We start from the raw sequence: 17,475 nt of genomic DNA on the forward strand, positions 1-17,475 counted from the left end.
GCCACAAAGACATTAGAAAGAACTTTTTTCAGTGTCGGAGTAGTTAATAAATGGAATGCATTAGGCAGTGATGTTGTGGAGACAGAATTCATACACAGTTTCAAATGCAGATATGATAGAGCCCAGTAGGCTCGAGAACCTGTACACCAGTTGATTGATAGTTGAGAGGCGGGACCAAAATCCAATGTTAATCTCGCAAGCAAAACTAGGTGAATACAATTAGGTGAGCACACAGATACACACATTGCAAAACTGAAGGAGGAGAAAATAATGAGGCCTGAGAAATCTCACTAAAGACTGACGAGAGATTAATAAATACTCATTGCTCATAAATGCATAAAGTACACAGAAAAGCGCTTATACCCAGGATAGAGGTAGAGGAGAAAAATCAAGATTTACCCACAGTTCAGGAGGCGAGAGAAGGTTGATAAAGAGGGAAAGGAGTAGGTTGGAAGGAAGTACAGGCAAAAGAGCACAGAGGAAAACAGGACTTAGTAGAACCAAAAAATAGCATACTGGTCACGAGGTGAAGCTAAAAAAGCCAAAAATCGCCCCTGGCTGGCACACAGCTACATGAGTGAAAACGAACAGTAAAATGCCAAATCTTTTTTGCCAGTAAAATAACAGAATATCATGAACTTATGCAAGACAAGCAAACATGATTGGCTTCCAAGAACAAAAACAAAGAATCCTGCAGAATACTGTACACGGCATACATTAAACCCGCACAAGAACATGCAATGCTATCATGAAACATAAAACTATTAAAGATATATATATATATATATATATATATATATATATATATATATATATATATATATATATATATATATATATATATATATATATATATATATATATATTGAGATATGTACCAGAGATACAAGGAATGAGCTATGCGGGTATGCTACGATAACTAATAATGACTGGGAGAAGGTTAAGAGTCAATGTGACCAAAACGTGGAAGATACTGATGGAAATAGATGAAATAGATTAAATAGATACACAGTCTTTTCCCAGATTAAGGACCACATAACGGACGATGGGGCACTGTTGGTATTTGGAAACATAAATAATTCTGAGAAATGTTAGAAAATATTCGCATGAATTGCGAAAGGAAAATAAGTGAAATAAAATGAAGCCAGAGGTGATAGAAGCTAACAGCACTCAAGGCTTCAGGAACAAATATGACCGGAACTTCGTGAGGTGCAAATGCAGCACTTGCGATAACTATGAGGCGGGGCTCTAGAACTAAATCTCGCTCCCCGTAGACGCAAGCAGGTAAGCACACAAGCTGGCCAGGCTACTGTCGCTAGAACCGTACTTTTATTCTATGTCCCTGCAGAGGAAATTATTTGAATAAATAACTAAAACGTCGTGTCCTCCTTTGCAATTTGGTTCATTCGTCCATCCAAGGCTCATGAAAGGATCAGAACGCGATTCATAAAAACGAAGACGACATATGGATGGAGAGAGAGAGAGATAGGGAGATAGATAGAGAGAGAGAGAAAGAGAGAGAGAGAGAGAGAGAGAGAGAGAGAGAGAGAGAGAGAGAGAGAGAGAGAGAGAGAGAGAGAGAGAGAGAGAGAGAGAGGGAGAGGCTGAGGCGGAAAGGGGGCTAGGCCGGTGCCTGGGTCAGAGGACAGTAATGGAAAAGGAGGAGAATGAGAGTAGTGTTAAAGAGAGATGTGGGAAAAGATGGAGAGGAAGGTGGGCTCCGGCGATGATTATTTTTGAAGGGAGGAGAGTGACGAGAGGGGCAGGAGGGAGAAATAGAGGGAGGGTGATATTTGTTTACGGGGGTGTGACTGTAAATGAGGGGGATAAAGAGGGAGTGAGAAGACCACAGATAAGAAGCAGAAAGGGGAAGAAAGCAGGAGGAAGAAGAGTGGAGAGAGAGTATGGTTATTTGTGGGAGAGAAAGTAGGTAGATGATTGAAGGAATAAGAGTGGGGGAGAAGGGGGAAAGGAGTGATGTAGGAGAAAGGGTATAAAAGAGAAAACAAGGCAGATAGAGAAGTGATTGTGTTATTTATGATGCAGTGCAAAAAATGTATCTTATTCCTAACAAATACAACCAATAAGCTGTAGGATATCGTGATGATGTAGGATAACAGCTCTTTTAGAGAGAGAGAGAGAGAGAGAGAGAGAGAGAGAGAGAGAGAGAGAGAGAGAGAGAGAGAGAGAGAGAGAGAGAGAGAGAGAGAGAGAGAGCACGATGACACTTCGACAAGGCCGGAGTGACCTTGATATGGCTATTTATAGAGGGTTCAACGTCAGTGTGTGCGTGTGTGTGTGTGTGTGTGTGTGTGTGTGTGTGTGTGTGTGTGTGTGTGTGCGCGTGTGTGTGTGCGCGTGTGTGTGTATTTACTATTTGTATCTGCAGAATCGAGCTATTAGCTCTTGTACCCCGCCTTTCTAACCAATTTATTTTTTCTCTAATATGTCTACTGCATCACACATATACCAAAGAAGCAGCTGTCTAACTCCCAGGCACCTATTTACTGCTAGGTAAACAGGGGCATCAGGTTGAAAGCAGCTCTGCCCATTTATTTCTGCCTCTGCTGGGGAACTTCGACCCCAGAGTGCTCTCCACTCAGCCGCCGTGTGTGTGTGTGTGTGTGTGTGTGTGTGTGTGTGTGTGTGTGTTTGAACCTCTGCGTAACACGTTACAAGTAATAAGACAAACATGCTCTTAAGATAGTATCAAGATAGTGTTCAAACACACTGACAGAACAGTAAACATATTTGGGGGAATAAACACACACCGAGGGAGTGAGTTGTATTTATGTTGGCATGTTGAATATAGTTTTCATGAATTCATTAGCATCATTATTAGTCTTATTATTTTTAGTCCATCAATTTGGCCTCGCTTCTTGCAGGTCGGTGTTCGATCCCCGATGGTCCAAGTTGTTATATATTGTTTCTTCAACCCTGTCCTTACATCTCATCTCCTGTGATGTCTCGTATCCCTTCCATGTGCAAGTGAAGTCTTACTGGCTTAGAGCTTTCTCCTGATTATTATGAGCTTTCTACTCTATTAATAATAATATTTAAATTATTATACTTATTATTATTGATATTAATAGTATTGCAGTCTATCAATTCGTTCCTGAACGATATCTTAAGAATACAACTTGATGTCGATTTTAACCTTCTTGAGCGCTCATTTCTGTTGGATGTCGCAACATAGATCAAGTGGAACTCGACACAAAATGTAGTATCCATTGAGAGCTGTACCACTGTACTTATTGTATATAAACTCAGAGTTTACTTTTTATCCTGGATTATGTATACCAGTTATTTGGTCAGTAAATTGTTGTTGTGGCGTTAATAACCCTCTCCAGAATGAGAGGTCTTAAGTCCAACACCAAACCAAACATCTCCACTTCCTGGTCTCTGATGTAACGAGGAGTCTCAGATGAAACTCACACTCCCAGGATGATATTTGTTATTGGGATGTGTGGCGGGTCTATATCTGAACAATGCTCTCGCTAGATGGACATTCATTATTAATTATAGTATACCTGTTGATGCTGATAAAATATAAATTGGAAGTAAATACTATTTACATATGATCATATATATTTGGGATTATGAACATAATAGATGAGTACAGTATATGAAACAGTACATATCCATTTGTGCTGTATAGTTAATGATCACATAAATAATTTGTCTAGAGATTCGTTTAAGATCGTTGTTTATAGTACCGAAATCATTATTAATGGTCATAAATAGGTTTACCAATTTATAATTATTTAGTTTACATATAAATTTATATATCATGAGTTTTGACAATGGTTATAGAAGTTAATGTAAATATTGATGCTGTCTCTCAGTGGTTTGATTACTAGTATGAAATATAATAGTAATACGTAATCATTCCAAAGACAATTAGTAAGGAATGTGGGTAATACTGAAATGATATTTAAAATTTAACTTGAAAAAAATAATAGTGTGAAAAAGTATAAATTCTCAAATCAATAATCGTTTAAACAATAATATTTTGTAGTTCTCTTCTCTATATATTCCTTTGGTTTTATTACATTTCTAATACTACTATTACTAATAATAGTAAAATTTTGCGCTCCAAGTCTTAGTCTATGTAATTTTCAATGGAAAATTTGGAATTAATCAAATTTTTTATTAGTCGAATGAGGAATTATAGAGAAAAAAAAACATCAGGATCAGTTTATAAAAAATGTCTGAATTATGTATTTTACCAAAAAAACTTTTTTTTAATTAGTGATATATATAAAAAAACAGATTCATGAAACACTATATTTGTAAAACAGATTTTTTTATAAATGGGCCTGATAGCTGAATGGACAGCGCTTCAGATTCGTAGTCCTGAGGTTCCGGGTTCGATCCCCGGTGGAGAAGGAAACAAATGAGCAAAGTTTCTTTCACCCTGATGCGCCTGTTGACCTAGCAGTAAATAGGTACCTGAGAGTTAGACAGCTGCTACGGGCTGTTTCCTGGAGGACGTTTAACAAAAAGGAGACCTGGTCAAGGACCGGGCCGCGGCGACGCTAAGCCCCGAAATCATCTCAAGATACCCTCAAGAGGGTGATACAAGTTTTGAAATATCTTTGTACGAAGGGAATTTATCATTTATTACCATTCCTATTATTATTTTTATTATTATCTATTCCTCTTCTTATTATTGTCATTATTATTGTTAATATTATTATTGTGGGAGAGAGGAGGAAAGGAGGGTAGGGAGAAAGGGAAGGAAGAATATTAAAGAGGAAAATAGGGAGAGAGAAAGGGAGGGCGAAATAACACTGGGAGAAGTATACTGGTATTATATAGTAAAGCATATTTTCATATATTCTGTGAATGAAGGTAAGAAAATGTACTTCCTTTATGCCTTATAACTTATTGTAAATAATAACATATATTGTTATTATTTTATATTTTGTTTCTAAAGTAAAAATTATTTTAAAATTATTATTTTGTTTTACTACTATTTTTATTGTATTTCTTTTTTTAATATTTTCATCATTATTATTTTTAAGAAAAGAAAAAGTACTCTAATAATAATCCTACTACTATTGAGGATGCAAAGAATAGTTATCATTTTTTTATTAATTTTGTATTTAACTATTATTATTATAATTATTATTATTTTATCACAAATTTTATTAGTATTAATTGTATATTATTTTTATTATTAAGGAAAGTAACAGTAATATACTAATAATAATAATAATAATAACAGCAATCCCCCTATATTATTTGCTGTTATCTAACTGTACTGAAAAGATGCAGGTCTAGCTTGCAACATCCACAGTAAATTGCAACGACTTGCTTTATAACGAATGACTAGTGGGTACGGTACAAAATATGGGTAGGTGTATGGAGCGCTTAGCTGTCTGGGTTCGAACCCTTCTCGGGAGGAGTTTTCTGATGTATAACTTGGACACACACACACACACACACACACACAAACACACACACACACACACACACACACACACACACACACACACACACACACACACACGCACACACACACACACACACACACACACACACACACATATATATATATATATATATATATATATATATATATATATATATATATATATATATATATATATATATTTATATACTTAAAACCTAATAGCTTAATAACAGCTCTATAACTATTACTATTGCTATTATTATAATTTGAAATTTAAATTTTAGTCATTCTAGTAGTGCTCTTTTATTTTGTAGGTTAAGTTAGCTATAACATAATAATGTTCGTATTTACTTAGTAATTTGTTCGTCGATTGTATCCAATACTTTGTATAAATAAGGTGATATTACTTTTTAAACATCACTACACGAATGACTCCTCCTGATTTTCTCAATTATTATTATTATCACTATGTAATGTAGATGCCTGCACCATACCAACTCATATTCAGTTCAAGCTTTATCAGGACAGCTGGAAAATAATAGATTAGTGAGCATAAAGTTCTTGTCTATGTTTTACACAGCAAAGCCTCGGTTGTAACACTTCTCGGTGACTTGGCAAGTAGAGAGTATTGCTCTAGAGTGCCCAAAACCTGTTGACTACTGGAGCCGCACTTGCGCGCTGAGAGAGCTTGTGTCGGGGTCTGTGGCGTCGACGATGGTGGGCACTTAGTAGCCAGCGAGGGAATGACTGGGAGTAACTCCTCTCTCCCCCAATAGATGGCGTGCTGATGCACTTTTGGGAAGGGTGGAACTGTTAGTCTCACCCTCCTCTTACTCCCCCTCCTCGCCCCTCGTCCCACCCTACCCCCAATGTGACCCCTCCCGCCCGACCATCCCACCGGCGGTTGTCGAAGGGTGGGATAGGCGCTCGAGGGTGGGAGGGGAGACACGTCGCAGTTAGAGACTGGAGAAGGACGAGAGGTGGGGTTGAAGAGGTCTGGTGGTGGCGGGTATGTTAGAGGCGAGGGAGTTTTGGTTGTGGGAGATAAGCATGAATATTGGAGGTGTTGGCTGTGTGGAGGAATATTGGAGGTGTTGGCTGTGTGGAGGGAATATTGGAGGTATTGGCTGTTTTGGGGTGCATAAAATGAATAGTTGTGTTGGGTGAGATGGAGATACATAAATGGCGTGGGCGATATTTTACTCACCTAGATGTGAGTAAAATGAGTTTTGTTTCATTGTATTTTTTATTAAAGTTACTGCCTCCACAATGTCATCTTGTAGCATCAACCCGTGGTCAATAATTCAGCCGCATCTCATTTAGAACATTGCTTCTGAGACCAATTTTTAACTGTTCCTCCGTATCTTTTACCCCATGTTTTCCATGTTTATATCTCATCCCATGTTTCGTCAATACACTAACATAGTGAGGTGGCGTCCTCTCAGCAATTTATTGAAGCGTAATTGAATTCCCCTTTCTAAACTCTTGACCGCGTTTTAAAACTCGGTCAAGAGCCTTGTGGCGTATCTTAAGACCCTTTCTTGTTTCAAGAGGGGTGGTTTTCCATTTGGTGTATCTTTCCATGTTATTCATGCGCTATTGCACGGTTAAACCGAAGAGTAGCTCACTTGATTGTTGCACGCCAGCCCTTGTGTCTTCTGTATGACACGCTGAGTTGACCAATAGGAGGGAAGAAGAGGGAGAGAGTGGTCACGAGATAAACGACCTCGATTTTCAGCTGTAAGTCCAGGGTTCGAATCCCAGCTAGAGCAGCAACAAACTAGCAGCATTTGAACAAATCCACAAGGGCCGTGACGAGGGTTCGAACCTACGTCCGAGAGGATCCCAGACGCTGCCTTAATCGACTGAGCTAATACATGGTTAAAAGAATTGCAACCGGGAAATCAAAAAATTTCATAAATTATAAGCAAATGTCGTAGCTCAGTTGATTAAGGCGGCGTCTGGGATCCTCTCGGACATAGGTTCGAGCCCTCGTCACGGCCCTTGTGGATTTGTTCCTTTGATGCATCACGCTATTGTGATTTCAGTGTGTAGTAGCATTTCCTGTCACTTCATGCCTCTCTTCACCTAGTAGTAAATCGGTAAATTGGAGTTAGACTATTTCTGGGGGCCTGATCCTAGGGATGGCCAGATGTTGGCGTAGTAGTTAGATATACATAAACATACACACAACACCGTACACAGTGACACCCGGGAACATATGATACACACACACTCGCTCTGAGCCAAAAGCCCGGGAAGGATTTACTTTGAACAAATCCATAAGAGTTTGCCCATGTTCCCCCAGCAGTAATTGAGAACCTGGGAGTAAAGCCGATATGCGGGTTGTGTTCCAAGGAAAACTAATAGGGTAAGGCTTATCAAAAGCTATAGGAAGAGTAAGCTCTCGGCCAGCTAACAGGAGTCAAAAGGCGTCTTCTTTGACCCCACCTGTGTACGAAATAGGAGAAAGAGAAAGAGGCATACATGCCAACATACAGACAGGCTGTATATAAACATACACAGAGAACAGACGAAGGAACAAGAAGTGAAAAAAACAAAAGAGGGAGAGCAAGAGATAATAAAGATGAGAATTAGACTCTGGGATAAGCACTTAGCACCTCAGTTAGAGAAACCCAAGCCAGCATAGCAGAGCATGTGAAGACTAGTGGGGTAATTCAAGCCTTCTACAATAAGAGTGGAATTCACTTGGGTAGAATAACTGCATTTAGAAAGAGTGAGGGAGGGAAGGAGTTGGGGTACGGTAGAGTGAATAGGAATTATAGGAAGGAAAGGGGGGGAGGGGAGGGATAAGCATGAATAGGAAGAAAAGGGGGGTGGGGTATGGTGAATAGGAGGCAGAGAAGGATTTAGAGTGAATAAAAGGGGGAAAAGGAAGGAGTGGGGTAGGTTAGCGTGAATAGGTGATAGAGAAGAAGGGAGAGGAGGGTGGGTTAGGATGAATAGGCGAGAGAGGAGGGTACGTTAGGATGACTAGTAAAGAGAGGATGATAGGGAGAGAGGGGGTGAATAGGTGGTAGAGAAGTAGAGAAAGAGGAAGAGAGGGGTGGGTAAAAATGAACAGGCGAGAGAGAGGAGTAGGTTAGCGTAAAAAGGAGAGAGAGAAAGAGGAGAGGTGAGGCACAACACTGAGATCCAGAGAGAGCAGACGGCCCATTAGGGTAATAAGAAAAGAGGGAGTGGGAGAGTGAGGGGGGTGAGGAAAGGCGCTACAAAAACGTGCAATAAAATGTGAGACACGAAAGAGAAGGAGAAAGGAAAGGCTGATAAAATGTGGTTATTGAGGTAGAGTGTGTGGTAGATGAAGTAGATGAGAGATGAATCAAAGAAGTGGAATTGGGAGAGGTAAGTAGGAGTTAGGAAGAGACAAAGGTACAGGAACTAAGAGGAAGTTAAAACTCTAGAAAGTAGTGAGGGTTGGTTTAATGGAAAAGAATGCGAGGAAGAGGGATAGAAGAAAAGTGAGGGAGGGTTGGATTGGAAAGGGCTGAGGGTGAGCGTTGGTGGGTGGGAGGAGAGAGATGTGAGGGTAGATGGGAAGAGAGAGATGTGAGGGTGAGTTGAATGGAAACGGATAGAGGGTAGATTGGGAGAGGGATAACGATGGGTGGGATACGAGGTGATTGATGGTGGGTTGGTTGGAAAAAGACTGCACAGGTGGGATGGAAAAGAGTGAGATTAGGTGAAATGAGAGACGGGGTGATTGATGATTGAGGGTAGGTGGGATGGGAGAGATGTAATGGTTTGTGACATGCAATGGAAGTAAAGGAGGTTGCAAAGGAAAAGGGACAAAAAAGGGCTCGAAAATACTATTAATCCATTAATCCTATTTTACCCAGAACCAAGACAAAAATGAGCCTCTATTCCAATAAATGGGGGAACAGATCCTTGGTCTCTAATTGCTTAAAAATTAACTTCAAATCTAACATGGCGAAACTGCTTGCGAATATAATATAAAAATCGAATTCATAACCCCCTAAACAACAAAATAACAACTAACGTAGATGCATAATTATCTTATAAAATTTACTTACAATCAACTCATCTGTCTTCACAAACAACATAATGGCAAAAGCTTAACTATATACCGTGACCACAGCAAGGGCTTTTGCATTACCACACAAGAGGTTGATGAGGAAAGCTGAAACGTCAGGCATGGAAGGGATATACAACATTGGATCAGGTCATCTTTGAGTGGAGAAAGGAGAAGTTATATAAAATTGTGGTCAAGTTTAGGTGGGAAAAACAGTCACAAATTGAGTGCTGGCCCAGAGTGCTTTTTTAGGACTTTTATTATTTGTAAAATATAAAGAGAGGAATAAAGCAAATATGGATGGAATTACGAAGATGGGACGAAGGAAGGAGGATGAAATGAAGGGAAAAAGAAAGAAATTATGAAAGTCAAAATCAAATGGTTTAGTTAACTTAGGGGCAGTAAGACATCTTAATAAACACATTGGGAAAGGAAAGAAGACAGTGAGAAAAGGATTAAAGGAAGGATATACGATGGGAGGAAGATAGGTAGGAGGGGGCGAAGGAAGAGAGAAAGGGGGATTGAGGAAGGGATGAAAGAAGAGAGTAGTGAGGGAGGTAGGGAGGAGAGGATGGAAGAAGGAGGGGAAATATTGGGGGGAGAGAGAAAGAGAGGGAGGAAGGGGAGGGAGGAGAGGATGGAAGAAGGAGGGGAAATATTGGGGGGAGAGAGAAAGAGCGGGAGGCAGGGGAGGGAGAGAGGGGTAAAAGAAAAGGGAGAGCGTCTTGATATTACTGGAAGAAGATTGGAACAAGTTTCATCGAGCGAACGCTTCTTTCAGATCTGTTCTGAGGGGAGAGGAAGGTCTAGATGAGGAGAGAGGGAAGTGAGACAAGAGACCGAGGGGAGTGAGAGATGATAGATTATGGGAGAGAGAGAGAGAGAGAGAGAGAGAGAGAGAGAGAGAGAGAGAGAGAGAGAGAGAGAGAGAGAGAGAGAGAGAGAGAGAGAGAGAGAGAGAGAGAGAGACAGAGACAGAGAGAGTAGGTGAGGTGAGAAACTGAGGGGGACAGGGGAAATAAGATGAGAGAGTGAGGTATGACATATCGAGATGGAGGAGTATAATTAATACATGTTGGAAAGAAGGGAATTAAAAGATTACATTAGACAAAGACGCTAGAGAGGAAGAGGAGCAACGGGAGAATGAAAATGGAGAAAGAGGAGGAATAAGGAGGGTTATGAGTGGCACAGAGGGGGAGACGGAGAGTACTCCACCGCTGTCCCATCAACAATCCACACTTTCGTTCCCTTCACGTCCCTTCCCTCCTGCTTCTACGCTCTTCCTGAAGTTCGTAGAGCTAGCACTCTATGCGAAGACGAACGAGTGAATGTAGGGGTATCTACAGTCACATTCGTACCTTGTGCTCTGTTGAATGGCGTGTGAATGTTGGTTCTTCTACACTTAATGCTCTGAGGAGAGGCGTGAGTGTATGTAGGTAAAGAACTCGTGCTTTGGGATGACTCGAAAATAATTCTTGGACTGCTTTATTAATGGTTTAAATGTCGGGTTTGTTCTGTAGTAATAATAACTGAAGGTGGTGGCAGAGTTCAGTTTGTGATGTTCAGGTGTTCGTCAGAGAATATACATTGCGTAATACATGAATAATTCCTTCCTTTAGAACCATATAACTTACATAGATGCTAAGAGGAGCAACACAGAACAGTACAAAGATATATCTCATTTTCCTCATTTTCCTGGACGTTGTTCTGTGCCTTGGACGTTGTGGCACTTCAATTAATTTTTCATCCCAATGTGCTTCGTAAGTTATGTTCTTCTTCGATACTGGCGCTAGTTGGCAACCGGTCAGTGAGGCTATCCCAGGGGGCTGAGGAGAGGGTGGGTAGTGGAAGTGGTATTAATCATATTGGCTTGAGTCTTGAGTTTTCAAGGTGCAAGGGGACGTCAAAGGTAGCCAGCTCGCGTGAAGAGAGTTGGCAGCCAGACTCGTAGAGTACAGGAGCAGAAGGCTCCTGGTAGAGACTATTTGAACAAAGCGTTATCTTAAGTGTTCATTTCAGGTGGTGGGTCAGGGTCCCTTTAGTAAACAAAGATAGCAATAAGGACACACCTTTCGGGAAGCAAGCACATGAGCCACTCCCCTATCTGTATCTGTGGCTATTTACGTTTAAACATCTCAGGCATGATGGCGAGAGAGAGGGGAGGCTGGTTCAAGCCTTGGCTATATGCTAACTTTCCCTTTTTATTCTGAAGCAATGTCTAAACATTTCATAGTCTTTTTGGATATTAGGATATCTCTACTACCACAAAAAACTTACCAAAGGTGGTAGACGAAGCTTAGAAGAATTTAGTGTTGACTCCAGTTGGATTTTAAACACCTTATCACTAGGTTTCGAGTAAATCAAGATCTCGAGGACTGAATGTGACTAACTTTGACCAGAGATGGAGACTGACCATTTAGATTATTATCATTACCATATTTAGGTACATGGACGTTTATTGGGCGACCCTAAACAATATGAATGATCAGAGAGTTTGTGTCAAGAGCTGGCTACGTCATACTAAAATCACTCTTCTTAGTGAATGGTTTGTCATTCAGTGGGGTTTTGTGATCAATAGCCTGCATTGACACATTTTGGATTCATTATGAAAATATCTCCAGTTAAGCGAGAGTTGAGCCGGCATGTGCGCAGCTCCAAGTACCTCATACAGGCACGTATAAAGGGTATGACGAGTGGGCATTCAGTACTGAGTTTAATGTAGTTACGTTATGTCACGCCTCGATTCCTCCTCGTAGAAGTTACTCAAGAAAAGAGAACTCAGGATTTTGTAGTTTTAGCTCACTCGTGTTGAAACTTTGTGGATTCAGCTTCGAGCATTTAAGGTTCTCTTGAAAATCAAACTTAGAATAAGTTTCCTATTTAGCTATAATTGTTAAAATTGTTAGAAGGAACCTTTGGTTTTTATTATCATGTTTCGTGCTGTAAAACATTATTATTATTATAATAACACAGACAAATCACATTAACGTGATATATCAAAGAACAAATCCATATGAGCCTTGATGAGGATTCGAACCCTTGCAATGAGTGCGTGTGGGAACCATGACCACGTCGTGGTACAGTTGACTAGAGCGTATCTGGGAACACTCACCACATAAGTTCGAACCCTCATCATGGCTCCTGTGGATTTGTTCTTTTATTATTATTATTATTATTATTATTATTATTATTATTATTATTATTATTATTATTATTATTATTATTATTATTATTATTAATATTATTATTATTATTATTATTATTATTATTATTAATATTATTATTATTATTATTATTATTATTATTATTATTATTAAAATAGGCTAAAGAACGAAGGAAATCGCTTACATTTACTGTTTAATGAAATATTTTTATCCGACAATTTTATGAGCAAACTGGTGATTGGGAATGAGGAGGGGAGGGTGATTAGAGAGAGGGAGAGAGAGAGAGAGAGAGAGAGAGAGAGAGAGAGAGAGAGAGAGAGAGAGAGAGAGAGAGAGAGAGAGAGAGAGAGAGATAACATATAAGATAAGAGAGAGAGAGAGAGATAACATATAAGATAAGAGATACAAGATAAGAGATAAAAGAGATAAGGGTACAAAGTGTACCAGGTGGTACCATTATACGAGGCAGCGGTGGAACAAAAGTTAACCGCAGCTAACACAGCTGCTGGCAAGACAACCACCGCTACACGGAACATCAGCTTGACACGATAGCCAACAATCACCTGTGTGAGTTTATGGCCTTGCATGAGTCTAGCAGGTGAACCCTTAATTCTCCTCTTCAACTCCCCTCATCCTTTCCCATCTCATTCCGCCTCACCGTTTTTCATCCATTTATATCTACTTTCTTCACTTTTACTTCTCCTTACTAGCCCAATATCCCAAATGTTACATCACACATCTTCCCCTCTTTTCCACCCATCTCTCCTTTTACATGCTCTATTGGCTCCCATCCCAATTCATCCTTATCCCTTCCACCCCCATACCTCCCAAGCACGTCCCCTTCTTTCATCTTATGCAACCCACAGTCCCCTTACCTTCTCCCCTCTCAAACACCCTCCCTCATATAAGCACAACTGCGGAACCAAAGTGGGTGGGACCAAAGAGCCAAAGCTCAACCCCCACAAGCACAAATAGGTAGGTACAACAACGGACGCAAGCGCTCACGCACGCAGGTACAAAAGCTCAAACACAGACCTGTCTTTTGAGGCCCATATCAAGAGGATAACATCAGCGGTATATGCCAGGCTGGCCAACATAAGAACAGCCTTTAGAAACTTGTGTAAGGAATCATTCAGAATTTTGTATACCAGATATGTCAGACCAATCCGGGAGTATGCAGCTCCAGCATGGAGTCCATATCTAGTCAAGCATAAAACTAAACTGGAAAAAGTTGAAAGGTTTGCCACCAGACTAGTACCCGAACTGAGGAGTATGGGCTACGAGGAGAGACTATGGGAATAAAACCTCACGATGCTGGAAGACAGAAGAGTTAGAGTGGCCCTGATTACCACATATAAGATTCTCAAAGGAATTAATAGGGTAGATAAAGGCAGACTATTTAACACAAGGGGCATATGCACTGGATGATACAGGTGGAAACTGAGTGCCCAAATGATCCATAACGACATTATAAAGAACTTTTTTAGTGTCAGAGTAGTTAATAAATGGAATGCATTAAGAAGTGATGTTGTGGAGGCAGACTCCATACACAGTTTTAAGAGTGGATATGATAGAGCGCAATAGGCTCAGGAACCTTTACACCTGTTGATTGATGGTTCAGAGGCGGGACCAAAGAGCCGAAGCTCAGCCCCGCAAGCACAACTAAGCGAGTACACACACAGGGTTAATCTTCAATAAGATTGAAGCACAAATGAGATATTTACTAACAGACGGACTAAAAACACTTCTCTGTGGTATACTGTTGCTAACTGAAAGGTTTTCAAACTCTTCCTTTGAACTACTACATCAGATTTTGATTTTCATGGAAGTTAACAAGGAGCTGTATATAACACCGAGAGTTTTAGTGAATGTTGTTATGCCAGAAGACTATGCTTTATCACTAGATTCATTCAATGACTGAAATATCATGGTATAGTGAAACTCTATTGGCAGTTGAACATAAAGAAATTATGACCAAATCGGCTTTCTTTTGTACATCTCACACCTTGAGACTCTTACTTGTGATTGACACCTGTGGCAGTGGTCTATAGTTGCTAGCCACTGAATGAATCATTCCCTTCTGAAATGGAACGTTATTTGGAGCCTTCCACTGAATATTTATATATCATATACTAGGCAGAGCTGTCAGAGGCTGGTCCAAACAATTAACAATATCGGGTTGACCTACTCTGAGCCCATCACATTTTCTGCGTCTACTAATTTAAGGAGGTGATACTCCTAATCCCATTTCTTATAACTTTCACAACAACTTTGACCAAAGCTGTTACGTTACGGAGGAGGGGTAAAGGAAGGGGATGGGGGCAGTTGTTTATTGAGAACTGAAGCAAGTATAATCAGCTGGGGTTTCAGAAAGGGTAGTGATGTAGCCTCAAAGTTAATATGATTTAGGGGTTGGTCTAAATGCTGACCAACCATTGATGCTGACCAATAAGGGGATGTTTTGTGTAGATGCTGGTTGTAGAGTTGTGTTGTTATGAGGTGTAGTGGTTGATTGTAAATGTGTATGGTTGTGGAGTGAAGGTGTTGGTTATTAGGGCATATGGTTATGGGGTGTAGCGATTAGTTGCAGGGGTGTGTGGTTGTGGGAAGCAGCGTCATGTTGCAGAGGTGTGCTGTTGTAGAGTGTAGTAACTAGTTGTAGGGGTGTCGTTATGGATGAATGTGAGGGTTGTGGGACGTAGTGGCTGGTTGGAGGGGGTATGTTTGTAGGGGAGGGAGGATATAGCAGCTGATTGAAGGGTTGAGGTTGTGGGGAGATGAGGTGGCGGCGGTTGTGTAGAGATGAGCCGCAGCACATCGTAGCGTGCGCAGCGGCGGCAGCATCAATGAGAGTGCAGCTGGAGGCGAGATAAGAGCCTCAGTACGCTACTGTATCACGAACCTGACGGGTCTCGTGGAGCCCAGCTGACTCCGGATTACTCAACCATCAATTGATTCGAAGTATTTCAACCTATACAAACACGAAAATCTTAGTAACAATAATATACATTTCAAAAATGTGCGACGGTGTGCTATCTTCTCTCCAAAGATGCTTCATCCCTTGCACCACACTAGTTTTACCGATCTCTAATAGGCCTTTGCTAAGCTCTATCTGATGCTCTGATACGACAACATGGTCAGAATGTACATTTTTAATTTTCCCAAACAAATACTAGGACGACGAGGAGGGAGTAATCCTTACATTCCTCCTATGCAGACATGGAGGGTGCCATTATTTCCCCTTGTACAGGTAAATATACGGAGGAGGGTCCAAGAGTGCTGCCTGTAGAGACGAAAGAGACTCCTAATGGACCTCATTCGATAGAAGGTTTACCTTATGTGCTTGTGGGTAGGGGAATCTTGAAGAAAAGTACAATTATGATCCTATTTGCTTTTTGATAGGTTGAAAAAGGGGCCCCCTGTTGCCAACCCTTATGGGGGTTCTCAGCTATGAGAGTGAATGGTAGGGAAGAGAGGAGGTAAAGTAGGAGAGATGACTGGAGAAGATGGGAGGGTTGGGGAGGGAAGATAAGTAGATAGGAGGAGGAAGACAGTAAATTTAAGTCACAATAATAATATGATTTACATATATCTTGTTTTATGTCTGTCACTGCCTGTAAGTTCGTCTGTAAACTTGTCAGTTTTTCCAGCTTATCTGACTTGTTATTATTTTATCTATTTATATTTATCTCATCTTTCTCTGTTCATCAATTTTTATTATTTATTCGGCGTTCTCTCCGTCTTTTTATCCATTTTTCCGTTTTATCTGCTTATCCTGTTTATTTCATCAATGTGTTTGTTCATTAATATTTCTATTTATTTATCTCATCCATACGCATTCGTTCATCGATTCAAATACTGAAAAATACATTCATATTATATTCGTTCATTCATCTATCTATTTTTAATTTATTCATTCATCTGTCAATTCTATACATTTACTTTTCTACTTATATCTCCATTTGATCAACTCATTCATACAGTGGTCCCTTCACTTATAACTTCCACCATTTGACTCATTAATTGCTAAATTCATTCATGCATTCACAATCCACCAATTCAACAATGAGTCTACTCATTCATTCATCGACTTAACTATACATTTACCATCAGTCCATTGACTCATCTATCCCTCTATTGACTCACCCTCTAATGAATTCACCCATCCATCTATGTATCCACTAATTCACTCATCAATCCACCCATTCATTTATCCTTCAATTCATCCATCAAGCCACCTTGAAAAATGTCTTCCGCTTTATATTTCGTTTCGTTCTGATCAGAGGAAACAGTCCCTTGACGTGTTGCACTACAGATAAGGAGTTTAACCTTATTATCTGTCTGCCTGCTCAGGAGTCTAAGCGAAGCCGGAGACGCTGCTGATCTCACTCGATGATGCCAGAGCATTTATCCTGATTAGAAGACAAAGATCTAATACAACTTTGATGGGAGTTGGGGGAGGTAGGTGTGTGTTGGGGGTAGGGAGGGGAAGGAGAGAGGTGATGGAGGAGGGAAAAGAGGGGGAAATTATGTGCGGGATAGTGAGACGATGGAAAGGGGGAAGAGAGGGGAGACGGGGATAGGAATAGGGCGGCTAAGGAGGGGTTGTTTGTGAAGTGAATGGTTTTGTACTGAGAGGGGTGGGGGGAAGCAAGGGGTTGAGTGTGTTGGGGAGTTATTTGTGGGCGCTGGGGGAAGAGTGTTACGTGTGTAGGGATGAGGGTGTAGTATGGTGTATACACGCTCGCGTGCGTGCGTGTGTGCAGTGGAGGAGCTTTTGGATTGCGAGTTTAGGGGAAGGGGAGAGATGTGCTTGCGACAGTTGCTGAATATGAGTT

General features: G+C 40.5%; 1 protein-coding gene across 6 annotated transcripts in view; it reads left to right on the forward strand.

The window, feature by feature from the left end:
- LOC123753816 (homeobox protein abdominal-B-like) overlaps nucleotides 1-17,475 on the forward strand; it is a 96,953-nt gene that overhangs the window by 70,448 nt on the left and 9,030 nt on the right. The gene's annotated exons all lie outside the window — the stretch shown is intronic.

This window comes from Procambarus clarkii, chromosome 7, assembly GCF_040958095.1.
Source record: "Procambarus clarkii isolate CNS0578487 chromosome 7, FALCON_Pclarkii_2.0, whole genome shotgun sequence".
In the NCBI taxonomy this organism is placed as follows: domain Eukaryota; kingdom Metazoa; phylum Arthropoda; class Malacostraca; order Decapoda; family Cambaridae; genus Procambarus; species Procambarus clarkii.